This window comes from Trichechus manatus, unplaced genomic scaffold (genome assembly GCF_000243295.1).
Source record: "Trichechus manatus latirostris isolate Lorelei unplaced genomic scaffold, TriManLat1.0 scaffold00040, whole genome shotgun sequence".
Taxonomy (NCBI): Eukaryota; Metazoa; Chordata; class Mammalia; order Sirenia; family Trichechidae; genus Trichechus; species Trichechus manatus.
The window spans coordinates 18,044,323-18,054,913 of NW_004443976.1; the positions used below are offsets into that span (position 1 = coordinate 18,044,323).

The 10,591-nt window shown below is 44.4% G+C and overlaps 1 protein-coding gene across 4 annotated transcripts in view; it reads left to right on the forward strand.

Annotated features, from left to right (window-relative positions):
• Positions 1-10,591, forward strand: part of SLC43A2 (solute carrier family 43 member 2) — a 37,344-nt gene that overhangs the window by 13,894 nt on the left and 12,859 nt on the right. The gene's annotated exons all lie outside the window — the stretch shown is intronic.

The window sequence follows — 10,591 nt, forward strand, 5'->3', positions numbered from 1 at the left end:
ACAGAGTATTAGGCTCTTCAGAGGGACTTCTGTCCAACAAGGAAGTCTGGCCTTATGCAGTTTCCCCATGAACACATTTTTATAACACATTGTTATATTTTGCAGCGCACTCTGGTTTCTGATTCCCGTTTCCACTAATGGATCAGCAGTCATGCTACTGGGGGGCCCTTATTTAGCTTTGAGGGAGCCCCGGGCGTGTCTGGTCTTCTTGTAGGTGCTGGCATGTCCGACTGCTCACCTGCAGGCTGTGAGCCCAAGGCCAGGCCAGGCCAGTGTCTTTCTCTCTGCCCTTCCTACGCTTTGCTTTGTTAGCTTTGTCCTGGCGGGAAGGATTAACTGGGTCTAGATCAAGGGAAATGGGAAGTTCAGTGAAATACATGTTAGATGAGAAAAACAAGGCATAGGGCGTGTGTGTGGGATGCTCAGGGAGTGGGTGGTCACACAGGTGTCAATGACACACAAACTCTGGGGACCCTAGTTGCCCTGCCTATGGTGGTGCCAGGGAGATTGACTTTATTCTCTTAGGTGTTTTTTTTTTTAAATTTTTTTTTAATCAGGTAGATTTAAAAAATATATGTATATATATATATGCATCTATCTATTTATATATATATTTATGTATGTATACACTTATATGTTCCCTCCTCTCAAATTTCCAGGGAAAAACAATGTTGAAACTGTGACAAATATAGAACTGTCAAAAGTACACAAATTCCAGTAAATTGTATAAATTGTGAAACAAGTCATGGTTCTGTTTGTTCCTTGATAGCATGCAAATGGCAAACTTTTTTCATCAAAATGAAAAATAAAAACCTGGCATCATTCCCATCATTTTAGATATGCTGTGCTTATGTCATGGCAGTTTTGAATTTCAGGGATAAAAGAAAGGGATGGTCTATGAACTTGAGAAGCATATGTTCTGAAATGCAGAAAGATGGGTTATTGTAATAAAACCTAAGACAAATGGATAAAAGCCACCATATCCTGAATCCCCTTTGAGAAAGTGTTTTAAGTGAACTCTGTAGTTGCTGTCTGATAAACTTTTAACAAGGCTAATAGAACCATGGAGTTGCAAATGGTTAACACTCTGTGCTGCCAACTGAAGGTTTGGCTGTTGGAGGCAGTTGAGTCCACCCAAGAGGCACCTGCCTCAGAAGAAAGTCCTGGTGATCTACTTACGAAAAATCAGCCACTGAAAACCCTATAGAACACAGCTGTACTCTGACACACATGGGGTCACTATGAGTCAGAACTGACTCAACCCGCAACTGGCTAATAGGACCATTAAAAAAAAAAAAAAGAAAACTACTTGCTATCAAGTAGGTTCTGACTTATGGCGACCCCGTGTGGGTTAGAGTAGAGCTGTGTTCCATAGGGTTTTCAATGGCTGATCTCTTGAAAGTAGATCACCAGGCCTTTCTTTGAAATTGGACCCTAAGGATCTTTTTCTTTTTTAGGATTATAAAAAACAAAAACGTGTTTTCATTTTAAAAGCTCAACATTTCAGAAATACAAATTGTAGACTGTAAAATTCTATAAGCCTATTAGTTTAGAATATATTTCCCCAGCTTCTTCTTTTTAATCTGTTTTTATAAATGTTACTGTCTTTTTTAAATACTTTTTTCCACCTAACAGTATATCTTTGACATCTTTTCCTGTCAATACTTAACTGATCTACCTAATTATTTTAAATTCTAGAGCTCTATCTCATTATTAGTCAAAAAACCCATTGCCATTGAATTGATTCTGATTCATAGCGACCCTATAGGACAGGGTAGGACTGCCCCATAGAGTTTCCAAGGAGCGCCTGGTGGATTTGAACTGCCAACCTTTTGTTTAGTAGCTGTAGCTCTTAACCACTATGCCACCAGGGTTTCTATTATTAGATAGTTCCATGTAATTCTGTAATATAGATGTACCATAATTTATTTAACCAGTTTCCTACTAAATGGACATTTGGGTTGGTTTCCAATTTTTCTGATTTATGAGTGCTGCTGAAGTGAACATCCCTGTACGTATGTTTCTGCAAGATAAGTTCTTGGAAGTGGAATTGCTGGGCCACAGGATCAGCATATTTTAATTTTTAATATATACTGTCAAATTGTCTTCCAAAAAGGTTATATACTGATACAATCCTACCAGCATGTATGAAAGTGCCTTTTCTCCACACCTTCTCCAATACCATATCATCAATGTTTTAGGCATTTGCCAGTCTTACCTGGTGAAATAAGATATACCATGATTTTCTGTATTTTTTAAATTATTAGTGGGATGGAACATCTTCTCATCTCTTTGTTGTTTATTTATATTTCTGCGAACTGCTTTTTTGTGCCATTTGCCCATTTTTCTACAGAATTGTTTATCTTTTGTTATTTTAAGTGATTTGTAAGAGTTCTTTCACATACAAAGAAATTAGCTCTTTCTTCTGAGAGAGCAAGTGGCCTTACCCTAGAGTTTTTAGGCCTCTAGGTTTTTCGTGAATAAGCCTTAGAAGGGCTGTGCAGCCCTGTGAACCTATATGCAAAAAACTGTGTGTGTGTGGTGTGTGTATGTGATGTGTGTATACGTGTGTGCATGTGTGGTGTGTGTACGTATGTATGTGTGTGTGTGTATAGTGTGTATCTATATATGTGTGTATGTGTGCTTGTGTGTATGCGTGCACACTGCGGGTATTTTTTTTCTGGGGAGAGGGTCCATTGCTTTCATCTGCCTCAAATAGGGCTGTGTAGAGGCTAAAAGCCACTGCAGCAGGAATGCTCCTATTAGCTCCTCACTCTCCCACTGGGAGCTAAAAAGACACACAGACTAGAGAGTGACCAGGTGAGAAAATCATCTAATCACATTAAAAGTGGTTGGTTACCAGCCTTCTGCTTAAGGGAGGCTGGTGGCTTGTCCTCAAAGGTCCCAGTTCATCTAGGGTCTAGAGCAAACAAACAAACGAACGAACAAAAAAAAAAAAAAAACAAAACAAAGGAGTCTGGTGGCGCAGTGGTTAAGAGCTCAGCTGTTAACCAGAAGATCTGCAGTTTGAATCCACTAGCCGCTCCTTGGAAACCCTATGGGGCAGTTCTACTCTTTCCTATAGGGTTGCTGTGAGTCTAGAGCAGGGGTCAGCAAACTACCGTCCCCAGACCAAATCCAGCACACAGCCTGTTTAATTGGCACACAGCAACACCCATTGATTTATGCATTATCTATGGCTGCTTTTGTGCTACAATGGCAGAGTTGAGTAGTTTTGACAGAGACTGTATAGCTTACAAAGCCTAAAGCATTTATTATCTGGCCCTTTACAGAAAAAGCTTGCCAACCTCTATCTAGAGGCTCCAAGAAGCGGCTAAATCACTACTTCCTGTCTGCAGGCGGGAGCTGACACCTACCCACTCACCCCCACATCCTGCCGCAGTTGTACAGGCCAACTCTCTGAGCACTTTTTAAGTTACGGCATCTTCTACCCGGCCCCTGGCATCTCCTTGGGCACTCCCCTGTCCTATAGGGTGGCTGTCCCTCCCTAGGACAGACCCTAAAGAGGAACAAGAGATGGGTCAGCGAGGGCAGGGTCAGGCTATTGGGCAGTGTTCTTGGGCTGGCCAAGGCTTCTGATGAGCAGAGCTGAATCCCGTTCTGACACAGCCCAGGCCTTTAAAAAGCAGAACTGTCGGGATCCGCTCCCAGAGAGGCCGAGTTCAAAACACAGTGACACTGTCTGTTTGTGTTTCCCACCCATGTTCTAGTTTTGGGGACAAAGGAGTCTTCAGGGTTGCCTTTAAGAGCTTCCTAAATCAAATCTCCTTACAACTGCTTTGGGGCCGTGGATTATTGCTCTATGATGACCTAGGAATCTGGGGAACGTGTTGGCATGGAAACCTTAATTTGAAGACTGAGTCCCAAAGGGTTTTGTGTTGCATGGGCTGTGGTCTAAATAAAGATGGCCAGGGGCTGTGAGTGCTACCCCCTTCGTGGAGAGGGGGCCCAAAGTTGGCAAAGTGCCTTTTCCTCACAGGCATCCCTACAGAGTCTGAGGTTTGCACTCACAGGCGATTCTTTTCTCTAGAGTGGAGGCTCAGAGGGGCAAGGATGGGTCCAGGCCAGGTGGGCTGCCCAGCGCCAGTACCGGTTCTGCCATGCCCCCGTGGCATCCTCAGGAGGGAGGTCCCTCCCCGGGCTCAGAGCACTCCCTGCTGTGGGGAACACTCCCCGGGGTGCAGAGCCTCAGCCTCCTCCCTGGACATCTGGACGGCACACGCGGGTGTTTGCTCAATGCCTTGGATTTGTACAACACTTTTTAACGCGCTTCAGTGGCTGGAGCACAAACACTGGCCAGTGGCTGAGGCGGCGTCTTTGGGCCGCCACCCCACAATCCAGGGCCCAGGTTGCTTCGAAATGGGAGCAGATGCAGCCAGCGTTTTGCAAATACCTTTTCCACTTCATTACTCTGACCCTTGTCAGTGTGGGCGGAACAGGGAGTTCAGAGCTAAAACCCTCACAGGCAAACGGGTTACAAAATGTTGCCAGGTTTCTTACTGAAAAATTTCTCTGGGGGCTTTTGCCATTGGATTCATTGAAGTCTGACTTTAAACCTGAGGAAGAAATGATCTTGTGGGAGCTGGGATCTGAGTTTGAAGAGAACAGAATAAACATCCCTGTTTAAATACCTGAGAGGAGGGGAGAGAAGGATTTGGGGTAGAGTAGGGAAGCAAATGCTTCCAGTGAGGGGTGACGTTCCTCATTCCTGCCCAGTAGACCCCATTTCCATGGCCAGAGCCCCCAACAGTGCTTTTGGGGAGTCCTGGTGCCCAGGTGAGCAGAATCTCCCAGGGCCCGGAGCCAGTCTGCCTCTCCGCTTCCCTGGGTTTTCTGCTGAGCCTTGGAAGCCCAAAACAGTCAGCCGATTCCATCGGCCTGGGAAAAATTAGCCATCAGAGGTCCCGCCTCGTCAGTTTGCTCTGGCACGTGACACAGTCAGGGCTGGGCAGAGTACAGTGGGGGCATCAGCAGGGCTGGTATGTGAAGCGGAAAGGTGACCACAAGGACCTTCTCCCTGGCAGCGTGTGCTGGGAGGTTCCCAGTTGTATCGGGTTGGAAGGAGACAGCTCAGCTTTGCTGAGTCCGTGTGTCTAGACTGGTACTTGAATCCTGGCCAGCACAGGTAGCATAAAATTTTGGGTGTGTACACCAGCCATCTGAAGACAGGGCTTGAGGACCAGAATGCCAGCTCACACCCACTGCTTTGCTTCCAAGCCCAGCTAGGCTGCACGTGACACCTCCCCGGGGGTCAGGGTGTGCTCCCAGCGCTGGTGGACACCATTGCCAAGGGGACTACCAGTGGTCCTCTCCCTGCCTGCCAGCAACCCCCAACGCCTGCCCTGGGGCGCCCAGGTAGGGAGGCACACACCCTTGGGTGTCTGAGTCCACACTGTCCTGGGACATAGGTCTCTGGGGACTCTTATCCAGCGCTGTTCTCTGTGGCCAGATCTCCAGGGGAGGGGCCGCTGGCAGCTACTGTTTTCCCTTCTGGGAAGGTCACACAGCCGGGCCTGTTTATAGTGCAGCTGATGGACTGAGAGAATGAGTCATGGGCATCCCCATGTGGTGGGGCCAAGGGGAGCAGAGCAGCCCAGGCCAAGAGGGCGGGTTTTGCCCAGCCGGGCCCACTCCAGCCTCAACCCTCTCAGAGGCAGTGGTGGTGGCCGTGGGAAGCACCCCAGAGCCAGGGGCGGGCAGGGGCTGTGCTACCCAGCTCTGAGTACAGCTGTGAGTCCAGAAGCACCTGCTGAGCATGTTCCCAGGGTAGCACTGTTCCGACTTCCTACTTGGCGTCAGGGCTGGCTCTTCTCTTGCCAGCAGGCCCTTGAGGGCCTCATGAGGCCACTCTGTTGAATAGTCAGCCGTCTGTCCATCCCCACGGTCTCTGAGGAGCCATGCTGTGCAGAAGGAGCAAGAGAGGGAGCGAAGGGGGCCGTCCAGTGAGGAGCAGACTCAGGCTGAGGCTGGAACAGAGGAGAGCCCGCAGGCAGATGCAAGTCCACTGATGTGTGGCCTTGGACCACAGGGAGTCAGCCAGGGAAGGCCGAGAGAGGGGAGGGGAGGGTGAATCTAAAAGGAGCTTCCAAAGCAGCGATGTGGATGTGAGAGGTTTCTGGTCAGGAGCAGACAGGAATACGTTAGAGATGTGAGAAGAGAGGGTAATGGCCTTGGGGCCCAAACTGAAGTGTGTGTTGGACAGGGGCCTTGGAAGTTTTCTGAGAGGCAGTGCGGCCTGGAGGCTCTGCACATCAGCTTAACCTTTTAATCCAACCAGTTGGAATCAACTCGATGGCAGTGGGTTTGGTATGGCTTGGCATAATCACTTACTATAAGGAAAATTTCCTGATCAGCCTGTCCCTGGACACAGCAAATGGGGGAAATCTCGGGCAGGCGTGGCAGCTTTGGGAGGAAGAGAAGGAAGTGGCTTAAAGGATAAAACAGAGTATTGACATTTGAAAAATAATTAATGTCCACAGGGAAACCTTCTCTTGTGCCTACTATTCTTGTGTGTAACCATGCGTTGACTATTGCCAGGAGTTTTATGCTTTGGGTTTCATTGTTCAAGGTCATCTTTGGTGTTCTTTTCAGAAAGATTTCATCAGACATAAATACTAGTCCTCTGTAATCCCTAAAAGCTGAAACACAATTTTGACTCCCTATATAAAAACTTCTGTTGGCCAAACAACACCATGAGCTAAGGAGAAGGTAAATGGCAAACTAAGAAAACATACTTGTAGTATATGGACAAACTGTGAATGTCTTTAATATATAAAGTATCTTTATAAAATCAGTATAAAAAGATTCACATCCGCATAGAAAAGAAGGACAAATGAAGAATATAAATAACGGGTTTAAAAAAATTACGGAAAAATATTCAGTCATTAATAATCAAATAAGTTGTACTTTTTCTCTGTTTCTTTTTTTAGTCATGGAAAATCTTAAACATACATGGTATTAGAGTAGGATAATAAATCCAATTGATCCATCTTGTAGCTTCAGCAATTATCAGCTGATGGCTGGTCTTATTTCATTTCTGTCTCCTCCTATCACCAGATTATTTTGGAGCAAATATTGGTCCTTGATTCATTTAATCCATATACACAAAGAAACAGAGTTTAAAACAACAGGAAAATATAATCTGCACCAATTGGTGAAGTGGCAGATGTTAATAATAACACACAATGTTGGAGTGGTTATGGTGAAATGGACACTATGCAGCCGGCGGGAGCATCCAGTGGTGTAATTTTTCTGGAAGAGAGTTTGGTACAAAGTATCACAAAACCTTAAAAATGTGTATGTCTTTTTGCCAAATTCTGCTTTTGGGAATTTATCTTAAGGAAATAATAGCTATGTGCTATTATTTTATTATTATTATTATTATCCTTAAGATTGTTCATTGAAATATCATTTATGATAAGAATTAGAGAGGACTTGATGTCCAACAGTGTAGACCATCCAGATAAGAAAATGCTAGGCAGTCATTACAAATTTTGTTAAAGAAGAATATTAAATGAAATTAGAAAACATTTATAATATAGTAAGTAAAAAAGAAAATGTTTATAAAACAAATGAACTATATGGTCCCAGTTATGTTAAAAAGTTAAAGGGTTTTTTTATTTAAATGTAGTGAAAATATACACAACAAAACCTTTACCAATTCAACAATTTCCACATGTACAATTCAATTTATTGCTAATTATAGGTATTTGACACACATGGAGTCACCATGAGTCAGCGTGGACTCAGCTGCAACTGGTGGATTTATAGGAAAAAGACTAAAGGGAAATACATCAAAATTGTTACATAGTTATTTCAGGGTGGTTTTTATTTTATTCTTTCATTATGTATACTTTGTTCCAAATATTTTATAATAAAGATACATTGCTTTTCTAATCAGGGCAAAAAGAAAGCATAACTTGAAAAATGTAGGGGTATATAGTATGGTTTGCCCTTGGACTCTGTCCTCCCCTAGGAATGGCCCTGCTGAACAAAGTAACATGTTAGGAAGAAGAGTTTTCTTGGTGTTGGTAAGGAATGTTCCAGGCAGGAAGAGGCAAGACAGCAAGGAGGACAATTGGAAGGCTACTGCACTTGTCCAGGCATGAGGGCCTCGTCCATGGGTGGACGGAAAGTCAGCATCTGTCCCACATTCCTGTTCTTCCCTGTCCTAAGTCTTGTGCTGGGAGAAGACTCTAGAAGATCAGGGCAGGGTTGGGTGCTAGCCCCAAGACCCTATTGTTCTGTTGGCCTCTAGCCGGGGTTAGGATTAGCTAGCAAACTGTTTGCTTTTCTGGAGCATCCCCTAGCCCTGTCGAAAAGTTTGAGATCACTTTTTATGCCCATAGGCCTACCCATTTTTGCAGCAACAGAAAGGTTTCCCTGGCTGAAATCTGCACCAAGTGGCCTTTTTTACACCAGGCTCTCTTGGCCTCCATCTCTTCTTCTGGTTGGCTTCTAAGCCCTCTTTGATCACTCTCTTCCTTCACCCGCCCTGACCCGAGTGGCATCCCAGGCAGGAACTGTTCCCTCCTTCCACACAAGCAGAGTTCATCTTTGGATTCTCCTTTGGGTGGTTCTGGCCCTGGAGATTCCTCCCCTACAAGGATGCTTTGCTGGAGTAACCAGCATGGAGCAGGCCCAGTGTGTGAGCTGGGGCCATGTCCTTAGTTCCTGCAGCATACCTGGGAGGCAGGTGTGCAGAGAGCAAGATTGGGGCACCTTTAATGCTCACCTGGGTGTGCTGGGCACACATGAGCACATCCCATTTCCTGTTTCCTGCTGGTGTGAATTTCAGTATGCACCTTCTCCCCCTCTGACCCTCCCTGAGAAGCCTGGAAAGACAGAGGGCCACACTATGTGGGGGCTTGGAGAAGAGATGTTTGTATGCTAGGAATTCTTTGGGGAGCCTGACCAGCCTTACCAGCCTCACACCATATGGTTGGCCAAACACTGTAGATTTGTTCATGTTTCTTTTCAATCCTGGAATCTCAAAATGTCTTCCTAAGTCCCTTACTAATTTTTTTATAACAGCTTTATTGAGGTATAATTTACATACCATCAACTCACCTAATAGTATGCAATTCAATGGTTTTTAGTATATTCAAGGAGTTGTACAGCCATCACTACAATCAATTTCATCACTCCAAATAGAAACCCCTGAATCTAGTAGCAGTCATTCCCCATTTGCCTCCATCCTCCCCCTGCCAGCCTTAGGCAACCACTAATCTACTTTCTGTCTCTCTGGACTTACGTGTTCTGGACATTTCATAGAAATGGAATCATACAACATATGGTCTTTTGTGTCTGGCTTAGCATAGTGTTCTCAAAGTTCATTCATGTTGTAGCATGTATCAGTACTTCATTCCTTTTATAACTGAATAATATTCCATTGTATGATTATACTAGAGCCCTGGTGACACAGTGGTTAAGCACTTGGCTGCTAACCGAAAGGTCGGTGGTTCGAACCCACCAGCCACTCTGAGGGAGAAAGATGTGGCAGTCTGCTTCTGTAAAGATTTATAGCCTCGGAAACCCTAAAGGGCAGTTCTGCTCTGTCCTGTAGGGTCCTATGGGTTGGAATCGACTAGACAGCATTGGGTTTGGGTTTTTTTGGGGAGTGGGGTATGGTTATACCACATTTTGTTTATCCATTCATCAGTTGATGGACATTAGATTGTATCCACTTTTTAGGTATTATGAAGTATGCTGCTATAAACATTTGTGTACATGTTTTTGTGTAGACATGTTTTCATTTCTCTTGGGCATATATCTAGAAGTAGAATTGCTGGGTCACATGGTAACTTATGTTTAACCATATGACAGTTGCCCAACTGTTTACAAAGTGGCTGCACCATTTTGTATTCCTACCAGCAGTGTATGAAGGTTCTAATTTCTCCACATCCTTGCCAACATTGGTTATTATCTGACTTTTTGATTATAGCCACCCTAGTGGGTGTGATGTGGTATCTCATTATGCTTTTGATTTGCTTGTCTTTAAAGACTAATGATGTCAGGCATCTTTTCACGTGCTAATTAGCCATTTGTATCTCTTTGGAGAACTATCTATTCAGATCCTTTGCCCATTTTTAATATTTGGTTATTTGTGTTTTTATTATTGAGTACTGGGAGTTCTTTATGTATTCTAGATTCAAGTCCCTTATCAGATATATGATTTGCAAAAATTTTCTTCTATTCTGTGCATTGTCATTTCACTTCCTTGATGATGTCATTTGAAGCACAAAAGTTTTTTATTTTGATGTCCCTTACTCAGTTTTAACTGTGAGTAAAATAGGCAGAAATGGTGAGGGGCAGTTATGTGGCTAAATTAAAGCTTAGCACACTAGATCCCTGTTAGCTACCTATGCTGCCTCCTTCAGCAACACTGGATTTACTTGTAGGCAGCCAGCACTTGTTACCTGTTTGATAAAACACAAAAAAGATGAAAGACACATGGGGGAAGGGAACCTAAGATTAGGTCCCCGTGAACAGCCTGAATTCAATGAAGCAGGTTGTTGACATCACTATCCAGAGAGCTACCCTCAATGCCAGGGACATGGTGGGTGTGGAT